This window comes from Triturus cristatus, chromosome 9, assembly GCF_964204655.1.
Source record: "Triturus cristatus chromosome 9, aTriCri1.1, whole genome shotgun sequence".
Lineage (NCBI taxonomy): Eukaryota > Metazoa > Chordata > Amphibia > Caudata > Salamandridae > Triturus > Triturus cristatus.
Window position 1 is genome coordinate 393387154 of NC_140592.1, and position 12244 is coordinate 393399397.

At 42.4% G+C, this 12244-nt stretch overlaps 1 protein-coding gene and 1 pseudogene across 1 annotated transcript in view; both read left to right on the forward strand.

The window, feature by feature from the left end:
* Positions 1-12244, forward strand: part of NAPA (NSF attachment protein alpha) — a 348255-nt gene that overhangs the window by 130692 nt on the left and 205319 nt on the right. The gene's annotated exons all lie outside the window — the stretch shown is intronic.
* On the forward strand, positions 63-144 carry LOC146798025 (U4 spliceosomal RNA; annotated as a pseudogene).

Here is a 12244-nt window from a genome sequence, read left to right on the forward strand (position 1 = left end):
TACAGACTCTTAAGGATGTCAGGAAAGGCCACTCCAAGTTCCACATAACACTTTTCAGCTAGAAATGGTAGCAATGGCAGTATTGTAGCCAATAAGGTCTTTCCGAGGCGCGATTATTGCCTATTGAAAACTTTTCCCAGATTAGTAGGTAATATGGCCTCTTGCAACGTTTTGTTTCTTTGTGCCACACAGTTTAGCTAACTGACCGTTGGAGTCCCCTTCTTTGTCCTGGGTACAAGGGGGAGTAGGCCCAGTCCTTCAATGCTCATCACAGGTCATGGACAGCTACCCAGTCCTCTCCTGTTCTTCCTCAGTTCCAGAAAGTATTCTGTCCATGTTCCTTGGGAACCTCATTAATGCCTCTGTTGGCACAGAAAAATCCCTTGCAGGGTAATAGATGTTTACCCGTGCCCCCCTGAAGACCGCAGCTGCAGTGACATCTGAATCCCTAGTTCTGATTTTTTGTTGTCATGAGTGAACACTGAATATACATGTGTGGCATTGTATATGTCTGTCTCATGGATTGCGATCTAATTGGACCGCAGGGTCACACAAAGCGCCATCCTTATAGTGGTGAAAGGCTACTGCCTTTGCTAGGTGTTAAGCAGCATGAGCACAATGGTGGCTGCCTACCATGTAATGACCAGTAAAAGTGAACAGGCCGTAAACTAGAGTTAGGCCTACTGGCTCACTCATGCAAAGTTCTACTGGTGTGTGCTTAACTCACCCTTGGCCTCCATCAAGTTAGTATGTAGTTCTGTGCAGTACATGTATGATGTATGCATGAGCTGGGTGTATGTGTTTGTGAGTGGTACAATGCATGGTTCCATTTTCGGAGACCCAGGATTGAATAGAGGGGCATGAGGAGCTATATGTAACCCCCATACAGATTTGTAGGCTGCTCCGTTTCTGTGAGCTGGGTGGGTCATTCACTGGATGAACAAGCTAGGCTCTCCTGCACACTTCAAAGGTTGCTCTGTTATTCGGAGAGAGGCCACTGGAAAGGCTCCCGTACACATCTCACGTTGGAGATTGGGCTGATGAGAGAGTGATAAAGAGTAGGGCAGAGGCTCAGGGGTAGGCTTTTGCTAAACTTATCACTGTAGTAGACAAACAAAATTATGGATGGAATGCTTGAATTAATCTCAGCCACTGGTAAGTGCACAGGCCGCATCCCAATCAATCGTTATTTGGTACACCATTACACCTCAGTTTGTACCCAGCTACAGGCAAATCAGTCTTGACCGTGCTCCAATCGGAACAGTGCAACCTGAACTGCGAAGCCAGGTCCTCCCTGAACCGGAACATAAGCAGCCCAGTTCGTTTCACCCTAGTTATGTGCTTATCAGCCGGTTACAGCTTGGTTCCAGTGATAGTAAGTTTTTTTTTTTTTTTATTTAATAAGTTTTATATAGCGCTGGCCTGACCCGAGGGTATCGGAGTACTTTACAGCAGATACATTGCAGAGGTTCACAACACACAAAACAAAAGAGCGACACATTAACAATGCAGGACGCTGGTTGGGGGATCTGCTTCGTAGTCTTGGGGACATGGAGTTGGAGCAGTGCGAGGTGTCTGCTTCCCCACTCCGATTGATCCTATCGACTCCCTAGGGAGCAGTTGAGGGACAAGGTTTTGAGTTGGCTTTTGAATTTTACAAAAGAGGGAATGGTTCTGATGTGAGGGGGAATAGAGTTCCAGATTTTGGGCGCACGTCCGGCGAAGGATCAAGCCGCAGTTTTGTTTTCGAGTTTTTGGCGGGATGAGTAGGAGGGAGTTTGAGCTTCTGAGGTTCCTGGCCTGACCGGCTTTCTTGAGTTTGACCGCCAGATATTTGGGTTTGCCGGAATGTAGGGCTTTATGAGTGAGGCAGGCTGTTCTGAAGCTAATCCGCATTTCGACTGGAGCCACTTAAGTTCTCTGAGTGCAGGAGAAATGTGGTCGAATTGATTGATACCGATGATCATTCTGGCTGCCGCATGCTGAGTTGTTTTGATGGGAGCCATGTGTGATTTTGCTATTCCTGAGAGGACTGCGTTCCCATAGTCCAGTCTTAACAGCACCAGTGTTTGGGTGGCCTGTTTTAAGATCACTGGGCGGAATGAAAGGTTTTATTTTGTTCAGTAGTTTGAGGTTAAAGAAAGCGCTCTTGGCCGAATTCTTGGTGTGTCTGGTCATGTTCAGTTTTGGGTCTAGCTTGATGCCTAGTGATTTGACAGTCTGCTAGGGTGAGATTCCCGTTGAGCTAATCGACGGCCTTTAGCCATTCAGCAATTTGGGGGTTCTCCTCCTTGTTCGAGATGAGGAGTATCTCAGTTTTGTCGGGGTTTAGTTTAAAGTGATTAAATGACAGCCAGTGTTGAACATCTCTCAGTACGTCATTGAGTCTTTGAATGTTTCTGAGGGAGGTGGTTTCCAAATATATCTGAGTTTCATCAGCATAAAGATGGAAACGGATGTTGACTGATTTGAGTAGTTTGGTGAGAGGTTCCATGTAGATGTTAAAGAGTTGCGGGGAGAGTGGGAGAGTATGGGGCCCACATCTGGGCATACCCTTCTAGCTTAGGGTAAAACACTAAAGTATAGCAAAAAGAAAGTGATAGATGAAATGCTTGATTTACTCTCGGCCATTGGTAATTACTCGGCGCCGCATCCCGATCCATAGTGTATTACGTTGATCCTTGTAAGTAAATAATTGTAATTTAGTCTATTTGGTAATGTGGTTTATCTACAAATTTGCTGACCTTTAAATACATGGGTTGATTTCGTCCTACATGCATAATTATCGACTTTACGGTGTATGCCTCACAAGTTCCTAGTATAGTGCATTTGCATTTAAGGTAAAACTCTATGAAGCCCTAGTATAGTTTGAGGTTTGCTCTCTAAAAATTAAATAAATAAATTAAAGGGCTGTATGATGGATATGATCCATGTATAACACACAGTGGGACAATTCTACATTAATGCTTTGAAGCCAGCTAATCAACCCACTCTCGTCCGCTGTACTTATTGGATACACCAGGTCAGACAATAAATTAAAGAAAACTCAGTTATTAGATTATGAGTTTAGATTATGTAAAACAGTGTCCATCAGTGTGGCCTCTATTCTTGCCGCTCCTGGGAGTCGCTCACACTTGTCCCCAATAGGGCTGGAGACTGTTTTGTGGCCAGCATCTGCGAATGGCCACTGGAAACTTTGTCAACAGAGTGAAAATTTTCTAAAAGTTATTTAATTAAGTTACATTAAATTTGACTTGGGCATCAAGTCAGGTCGAATGTGATGGTTAATTGGATACCTTGAAGTACCAACTTTAGCACTCCCATTCAAATGTTACCACTAAGGGCCCGATTCCGATCTCGCTCGGAAAGCCCTACGGCCGACTCAGTCCCGTAAAGCTTCCTGAACGACTCGTGCTCCTGGGATCCAAACGCCAGAGTACGATGCAAGTACGCGCTGATGGACTCTGGTCGCTCGGAGCCCCATTGAAGTCAATGGGAGCCTGTTGTACGTTGCGTACATAGGCTTCCATTGAGAAAAAAGTACATAGCGGAAAAGGGCGCCCCCTGTCGTGGGGACGCGTCTGTACCCCCCGCACCATGCATGCATGTGTAGGGAGACCCTTGGGTTCCCCCTGTGACCAAGTTGTAGGGTGAAGAAGGACCCGCTACGGCCCCCACCCCCCACAAAGTCCCCTTCCCAAAGCTTTTTCGAGTCTGAGGCTTCGAGTCGATCCGGCTGCTCGACGTGCGCATCGTACTTGGTCACCCGGAAATCGGACCCATTGCGCTGCACAAGTCGGCCATGTTGTAGTCGTCCGGAGGGCTTCGCTGACTGGTATGAGTCACTCGGAGCGCAAGGCTATATTCACATCGTGCTCGATCGTACGGCGGGACGAGTCATCGGCAATCGCACTCGCGACTCGGACTTGCTCCTGACGGATGCCGTCAGAAGCCCTTCCGAGCGAGATCGGAATCTGGCCCTAAGTTGTTGGCAGGTGATCCTGTACTCGCCAATGGAGCTACTACCTCTTCTGCAGAACAAACAACAATTTAGGGTCTTAACTGTTAAGACTTAGAAAATACATGTCCTACTTTTTAATTCACAGCACCCTGCCTTAGTACTTGATAGGCCTGATATAGGGTGACTTAAATATATTAAAAATGGAGGCTTGGACTTTGCCATTAGTTTAAATGGCAAAGACGAGTTAGTAGTTTAAAACTGCTCTGCCAGTCTGCAGTGGCAGGCTAGAAGATCTGTTTTCACATTGTCACACTCAGGGTGACACAATAAGTGCTGCAGCCCTGGTGGGACACTTAAACTTACAGGTCCTGGGTACCCTTGGTGCCATATTCTAGGGACATATAAGTAAATAAAGGTATGCCAATTGGGTTTAAACCAATCAAACAAAAACATTTACGAATCCGAGCACTGTCCCCATTGGTCTGGTTTGCATGCAGGCGTCAGTGCACTTTGAGTTGAAAACCAGCAGCATCAGTCCAAAACGTTGGGGTTTATCATGCAAAAAGTGGCATTTTCTTATAGTCAATGCTGTAGCTACAATGTTTAGGTTCTCGAGCACACAACTCTGATAAAGTATCACTCTAATTTCAACACATAGGACATTGGCAACTTAACCAGTGCACCTTCATCTTGCATAAACAGCTAAGCTGATGTACCTTAAGTCTGCAGCACTCCTAGATTTTGTAGTGTTTAAACCCCTTTGTGACTCACCCAGTGCTCCTAAATCCTGTTGAGTTGCACCTCTTGACTTTCCTTTATTTGAACTGGTACACAGTAGGCCTAAAGAATCTCTATCATGTAACTATGCATGCTATTGCAATGCTTAGACTCACTCAAACTTCTGCTAGTGTCCCTCAATCCTACAGCAACATGCTATTTCAGTGCTAATATCACCACACTGCTAGCCAACAGCAGCTTATCACACTGACCGCCACTACACATATAAAGCCAATTAAATACCATTCTCTGATATTTACCTAACTGCCTAACAAATCTGTGGCACTACAAATAACACTATATCCTTGTCCACATTAAACAAAACACTTGCTGCCTTAATAGCAGCAGCTCATTTTCTCTTCTTTGAGTTTGGCATCCTGAATCAGAAAGTTACACATATTATCTGAAGTTTATACATCTTCTGGTTCCATGGGAGGTGCTTATCACGCTAAAACTGTTCTCCCAGTGGTACAGGCACAATGAACGTACTCTGAGCAGTACCTTGCATCTGTGAAAAAATGCTTTCAGGGAGACATACTTCTCTTTGAAACTGATGAGACATATGGACAGTGATCTTTGACATTATGCACACATTTCATAAACATTAGTACATCTCGTACTGTATACATGTTTTTTAACCGGGTAGCCAAGCAAATTGTTGTGTTCTAGCCTTCCAAATCAAATAAATATATTTTAGGACATTTAAAAAGAAAAAGCATAATTATGTCAAATAGTGCCCTGTATGTAAAGTCCATGTAGATTAGTGTAGCCCTGGGCATTCTATTTGCTCTCAAACACACTACTGTACTCGGAAGTCCAAAGTTAATGATGGAAAGTGAAGGGGAGGGTGCTGCGACTGAAAACCGCATAACATTCCTCCCACCCATGCTTCTGCCAGAGAAGCATGGTCAATTATATACTTACTTAATCATTTTTAACAGCATTGTAGTGACGTGTGTGCCCGAAATGTCATTCTCATTCCCATTGTAAGTGTGATACTTTATATGTGGTGGTGAGTCGTCTCTAAGTAGCCATATTGATTCTGGCCTGCAGGGTGATTAGTGATAGGATGTGATGCAGCGGAGTTTACCAGCTCTACACATTCATACACACAACACTCATTTGGGCCCATATACATTCATACACGCAATGAACTGGCAAATATCCACTGGTCATCAATTTTATTTTACCCTAGGAAACCCTTATACCAGTATTCGTACCATTCCTGTCTCCTGAGTAAATGCACTTTAGAAAGATCTAGTAGTAGATTAGAATAGGGAGGAAAGACAATAATGCATTTATGTTTATTTTAAAGAACCACAGACTCTGAAGGAGTTTTAAAGGTTTATCTGAATTAATAATTTTGTGAGTCAAATTAAAATACACATGAATATACCAGAAGTCTCCATCAGGAAAAATAGTACAGTTAGCTTATAATCAGTTTGCATTAATAAATTCTTGCAATGACAGCACCTGAGGAGAGAAAGAACAGAGAGCAAGTACAGAGCATTAACCCTACAGATATATGTACCTAGAATGGTGTGAGGACCCCGACATCAGAGAGTCAAGGATTCAGGACCGGTTCGGGACAGGGAAAGGTGACCTCTTCTAGTGCAACGCAAGCGTTACACCCCTTTCTGGTGCTACTCTCTCCGGCTCGTCCGGACCCCTTCCTAGATGTGCCTCCTCGGTTGTTCCGCGAACTTCCCTAGTGTTGGATTCTTCAGTCAGATTGCAGTAAAATCGGGCAGCGTCTCAGCATAACATCAGCATCTCAGCATCAAGTGTGTCTATCTAGAACTTACCTCTGTTATACCAAGTCAAATGTATGATCCACCCCCAAATGTTTCAATTCCATGTTCACCCGCAATTTTGATTGGGCCAAACTGTGGGGTGAGGACATCACACCATACCAAGTGCAATTTTTTTCTTTAGTCTATTGTCTAATTCTCCGCCCCTTAATTGTAATATCCACAAGCTTTATTCCCATAGTTATTTCATATGTGGATCGATAAGTCTATTTTACAATGTTTCTTCTCCTTCCTCTTGTAGGGTCAAAAGTTGGTTTCTCATGTCCTTGCTGGGCTTGGGTTTGGCAGCCAGTCAATTTACTTCACTTGTTCAGAATGAGCAGACGTTTTGCAGATGCGTAGAAGCCACAAGGGAACAGAGACGCAGTCACTCTCCAAGGCCTAAATGTGAACTATTAATAAAGTCAAAGAAGAACACGTTAGAATACAAACTTAAATGAATTCACTGTATACCACTTACTTCTAATCTAACCCCATTTACTTAATAAATCTTTTGCATTAATGGCTTAGTAGAACTTGCATAGGTTACTTTCAGCACAGCATGTGCGTTAGTGCATTAATTTAAAGCGGCCATTGTAGAAGCTATTGCGTAGCTGCAAAGATTTCCCCCCCAAGCGACAGAAAACGTCATGCTATGTAGATGTAGTAGGCGCATGCGCAGAAGAATTCCCGCGTTTTAGCGGCCATTTTAGGACACACTGATTACTTATTAGTGAAGCACATAGGAAAGTGTCCCCTAGATACAATATGTCGAATGTGGTGCGCTGTTAGTACTCACAGACAGGTTGATTATAGTGTTACAGGTTATTTGAGAAGATTGCGTACGAGCACGTTTCCTTTTATGTGAAACCTTGCTCCATCAATCCCATCTCTGATGGCATTTTATGCCATCACTAAATTCTATTAAATCAGATGCCAACTTTAGCATTCTACCATTTCGCTGTCTTCAAATCTTTTATTCCCTCCCTTATTTTTCATCAATTGTGATCCTTTCATTCTTTTGTAGATATTTCCCTTCAATTCTTCAAGTCGTATTTCTTCTAATTTTCTTTTTCTACCTTTCTCATTCACTTCGTACCTCTTTCTTTTCCCACTGCATTTGCGACAACACATTATCTTCAGAACTAGCAAAGTTATGCCCATGATTGGCAATAATATTTGACCTAAAATACCTTTACTACCTATGTTAGAAAACCAACTACTGATGTTGGAAAAACTATTTATTTTCTTCCATACACTGTCGACCTCCAGTGGTTTCAGTTCTTCTTCCAAATGTGTAATATTTTTAATATATCTTTCAATCTCTACACTTTTGTCAGGTATATACGTGCAACAATGTTGCTCTTTCACCATTTTACAGACTCCACCCCCTTTTGCCAATAAGATATGGGCAAATCGATTTTGCAAACCATAGATCTGACAGCAACTAATTCTGTATTGATCAGTAGAAATCCTTCAGCAGTGTCAGTAGATAACCGATCAACTACTTTTGACAATTGACAGATTTTCCGAGAATTCAGCAGAACCCCCACTGAAGGTATCAATGCACCAAATATATCCCCTACTATTTCAGAGAAACTAGCTCTTTTATGTCTTGTTAGTCCACTACTGTCATCATTGCTTCCAGTGATTCTTTTAACATGATAGACTTTAGGGAATACTATTCTGAAATAGCAACTCCCATACCAGTGATCAGGTAACCTAAAATAGGCTTTGTTTCCACAAATATAATAAATTCCAGGAAATACTGGATCAGTTCTTCCTTTTAGTCCCCAACCCCCAATTACTAGGAAATTATGTTCACATTCACTGGAACCAAAAAAGACATTGTTATTTTCTGTTTTAAGTCTATGGAGACAGATTTTCCCTTTATTTTCAAATTCCAGAGACATAGCAGCATGAGTCTTGCCAGTTTCTAAAAGGTCTTCCCTTTCAGCCCATTTAGGTATCTGAGGTTTCGGTTCAGAGGCTATTCTTTGGAAATTCTGTCTCCTGTTCTCTACTAAATTCAAAAATATCGTTTCTTCTTCATGTAATTTACAAGTTAAGTTGCGTTTATGTGCATCAGCTATATCTATTGTCTTCATTGTTAGAAAATATTCACCCATGAATTGTGAGGCTCCAGTACGAAGAACAGGGTTCATGGTGTTTCGCATGGGAACTTCTGAAAATATTACATCTACATTCAAGTAATACTGCAATTTTCCAGTTCTATAGAATACACTAGCTAGTACACCACATGAAATTCCATATGTCAATGGTAAATGATAAGTTACCCCTTCAGCTACTGAGCTTGGCAATTTCATGCAAACGTAACAATCACAAACTTCCATAGTTTCTACATAATGTTCTAAGAGATTTACATTTACATTTAAATCAGTTTCATTCTTATTACAGTGTGGTGTAAATCTAGCTCATTTGGTGTTTCTAAGTCTACTCCATCTCCTTTAAGGTTTGCAACTTCTGTGTGTGTGTTAGTACTATTTTGTGTGTCAGTAGCCATCAGATAGGGAATAGCTATTGCTAATATCACCCATATTATGAGGGCTAATATTAAACTACATATACAGAACCTACAACACTTCTTTATGCAGCTTTGTTTTGGTTTTCCAGCAACATTATTATCAGACATCTTGGGCAAGAAGATTATATCTTTTTAACTTCAGAACCTTGTATGAGATAACACCTTTGGCGTCTTTTCTCTTTCTAGCCGGTCTCACTTCCTCCTCAATTTGTTCAGCATTCAGCTCTTCATCACTTTCTTATTTTAAATCGAGATTTTCGAAGTATTCAAGAATAACATACGTCCATTCAGTACCCTTGAACTTGTTATTCAGTGTCTTCAAACTTTGACTCCTTGGCTTTGGTATTACTCTGGAAGGTCCAGATTGACTAGTTACTTCATTTACTTGATCAGGTTCTTCATTGATTGTCTTAAGTCGATATCTTAGTCTCTTGATAATTCTTGGCCAATTATCACCTTTTTGACTTTTCTTAAACTTCACTGCACTGCCAGGTTCTTCAAGACTCCTCTTATTTTCTTTAGATTTTGGCACAACTTGATCAGCTTAGTCTTCAGATTTCCTCTCGATCTGACCTTGTCCACGGCTTATTATTTCGGCCTGTTCTGCCTGGATGGGTTCATCTACCTTAATCCGACTTTGTTCAGGATTAGTGATGTCTGGTTTTTCTTCTGTATCCTGAACTTGCGTTTCTATGCCTATCTGGTCCTGTTGAGGTCTTTTTACCTCTTTACATTCTTCTGCCTGAACGGTTTCTCTAAGTCCTAACTGTCCCTCCTCAGACTCCGGAACAGTGCTTTGAGTTTCTTCTGTCTGAGTATATTGTTCTCTCCTTATCTGTTCCTGCTCAGGCTCCCTAACAGTTGTGTTCCTACTTTCCTGAGCGAGTTCTTCTATACCTGTCTGGTCCTTACTCTCTTCCTGTCTATCTAACTGTGTTTGACTTCTAGTTCTTATAAGTACTTCAGGTATGTCCATCACTGGGATTCAGTCATCCTGATAAGTGCTCGGTTGATCTTGGGCAGCTACTTCTGGATCTTATATAGGAAGTTCTTCAGCTGCACAACCTTCAGCACCACCGATTTCTGGTTTCAATTGTAACTCTTCTTCTTCAGGAGCATGTACCCTTTTGGTATGGCTTGCATGAATCCAATTAGGCAACCCTGCACATTTTACAGCTGTTGAGGTAGTCAAAATAACTTGATACAGTTTATCCCACCTTGGTGCTAGGCAAGATTCTCGAGTGTGATTCTTCACAACTACCCATTCACCGGGATTCAGATCATGCGAGTGGCTCAGCTGTCTGTTCAAAGCGTCTTCCCCAACCTGATGAGAGAGAGAACGCACTCTGTCAGCCAACTCTTTGCAATACTCCAAAACCAATTAATCAGTTATATTCTACAGCTTGTGTCCTGGTACACATGCTTGTCTCATTGCTCAATCCAGTATTTCTGTCTGGAATACTTCTGAGTCTTATCAGAACAAGAGGCAAAGCATCAGGCCATTCCAGTGGGGTGGATGCACACACCTTTCCGAGTCTTGACTTGATTGTGCCATTCAGTTGTTCTACCACCCCAGAAGCCTCTGGAAGGTAAGCGCAGTGCAATTTCTGTTCGACTTTGATCGCTTCACAGATTAGTCGAATTATTTCATTATTAAAATGAGATCCTCTATCTGATTCAATCGTTACTGGAAAGCCAAATCTACGAATGAGTTCTCGTAATAAGTTTGGCCACTGTTAAGCTGTCATTTCTTCGTGTCGGGTATGCTTCTACCCACTTTGAAAATAAACTATGCAAGTACATATTTCAACCCTCGACAAGCAGGCAGTTGAATGAAATCTAACTGAAGTCTCACAAAAGGACCTTCTGCCTTTCCAATCTTTCCCATGCAGACCACAGTTTTCCTGCCAGGGTTAATTTTTTGACCTATTAAATATCTCTGGCAAAGGCTCTCTGCTACATTCCTGAACTTAGCGTTAAACCAATCTTGTCTGAAGAGTCGAATCATTGCATCCCTGCCCACATGTGTGTCTCCATGGTACATTCTAGCCATTGGTGCAAGCATACTGTCTGGCATGACTGGTCTGCCATCATAACAAACCCACACACCATCTACTGTCCTTTTTTGACATCGTATTTTCACCCACTCATCCTTTTCTCTCATGTCTACTGCATCCTGCAGATCTTTCACCTCCTCCCAGGTCCCCACTCCTGCAAGTAGCATAAGTTGGCAGCTGATTCCACAAGTTTCGATTTTCTGGTTTAAGGCAATCTTATACCTTGCACAATGTTGGGCAAGCTGGTCAGCATATCGGTTACCGGCTGTCACATAGTCAATTCCTGATTGGTGAGCAGCACACTTAACCACGGCCACCTCTTATGGTAATTGAATTGCCTCCAGTAATTCTTTCGCAAAAATTCAATTTTTAATAGGAGTCCCTGAAGAAGTCAGGAAATCCCTCTGCATCCATAGTTGGCCAAAATCATGCAAAACCCCATAACCATATTGACTGTCAGTAAATATGGTTACTCTCCAATTTTTCCCAATTTTGCATGCTTTAATTAAAGCTATCAATTCAGCGACTTGCGCAGATCTGACTTCTGGTAAATAGGATGCTTCGACTATTCCAGTTAATGTACAAAAGGCGTAAGCATCACTCAATCCTCCCTCCTCATGTCTCATGCATGAGCCATCTACAAACAGCTCATGTTCTGCATTTTTCAAAGGTTCCTCTTGTATGTCAGGACGTGGTTTGGTGCTAAGTTCAGTCACGTCAAGACATTCATGCTCAACCTCATCTCTCACTTCTTCTTCATTAGGATCAGGAAGTAAGGTAGCTGGATTAAGAACCGTACACCTCACTATTGTCACAATTTCAGCCCCCAGTATTATTCTTTCATATTTTGCCAGCCTACTGGGAGTTCGGTACTGTGTTCAGGTCCTGGTCAGTAAAATCACCACTGCATGAGGAACATACACCTTGATATAGGGTGTCCCATCACAATTGACTCACTCTGTTCTATGCTTACGCAAGTTGCAGCCACAGCTTTCAGGCAACCTGGTAATGCGCAGGCCACAGGATCCAAGGTAGCGGAAAAGTATGCCACTGGCCTTCTCATTAATCCATGTCTCTGTGTCAGAACTGAAAGTGCACAATTACCCCGCTCATA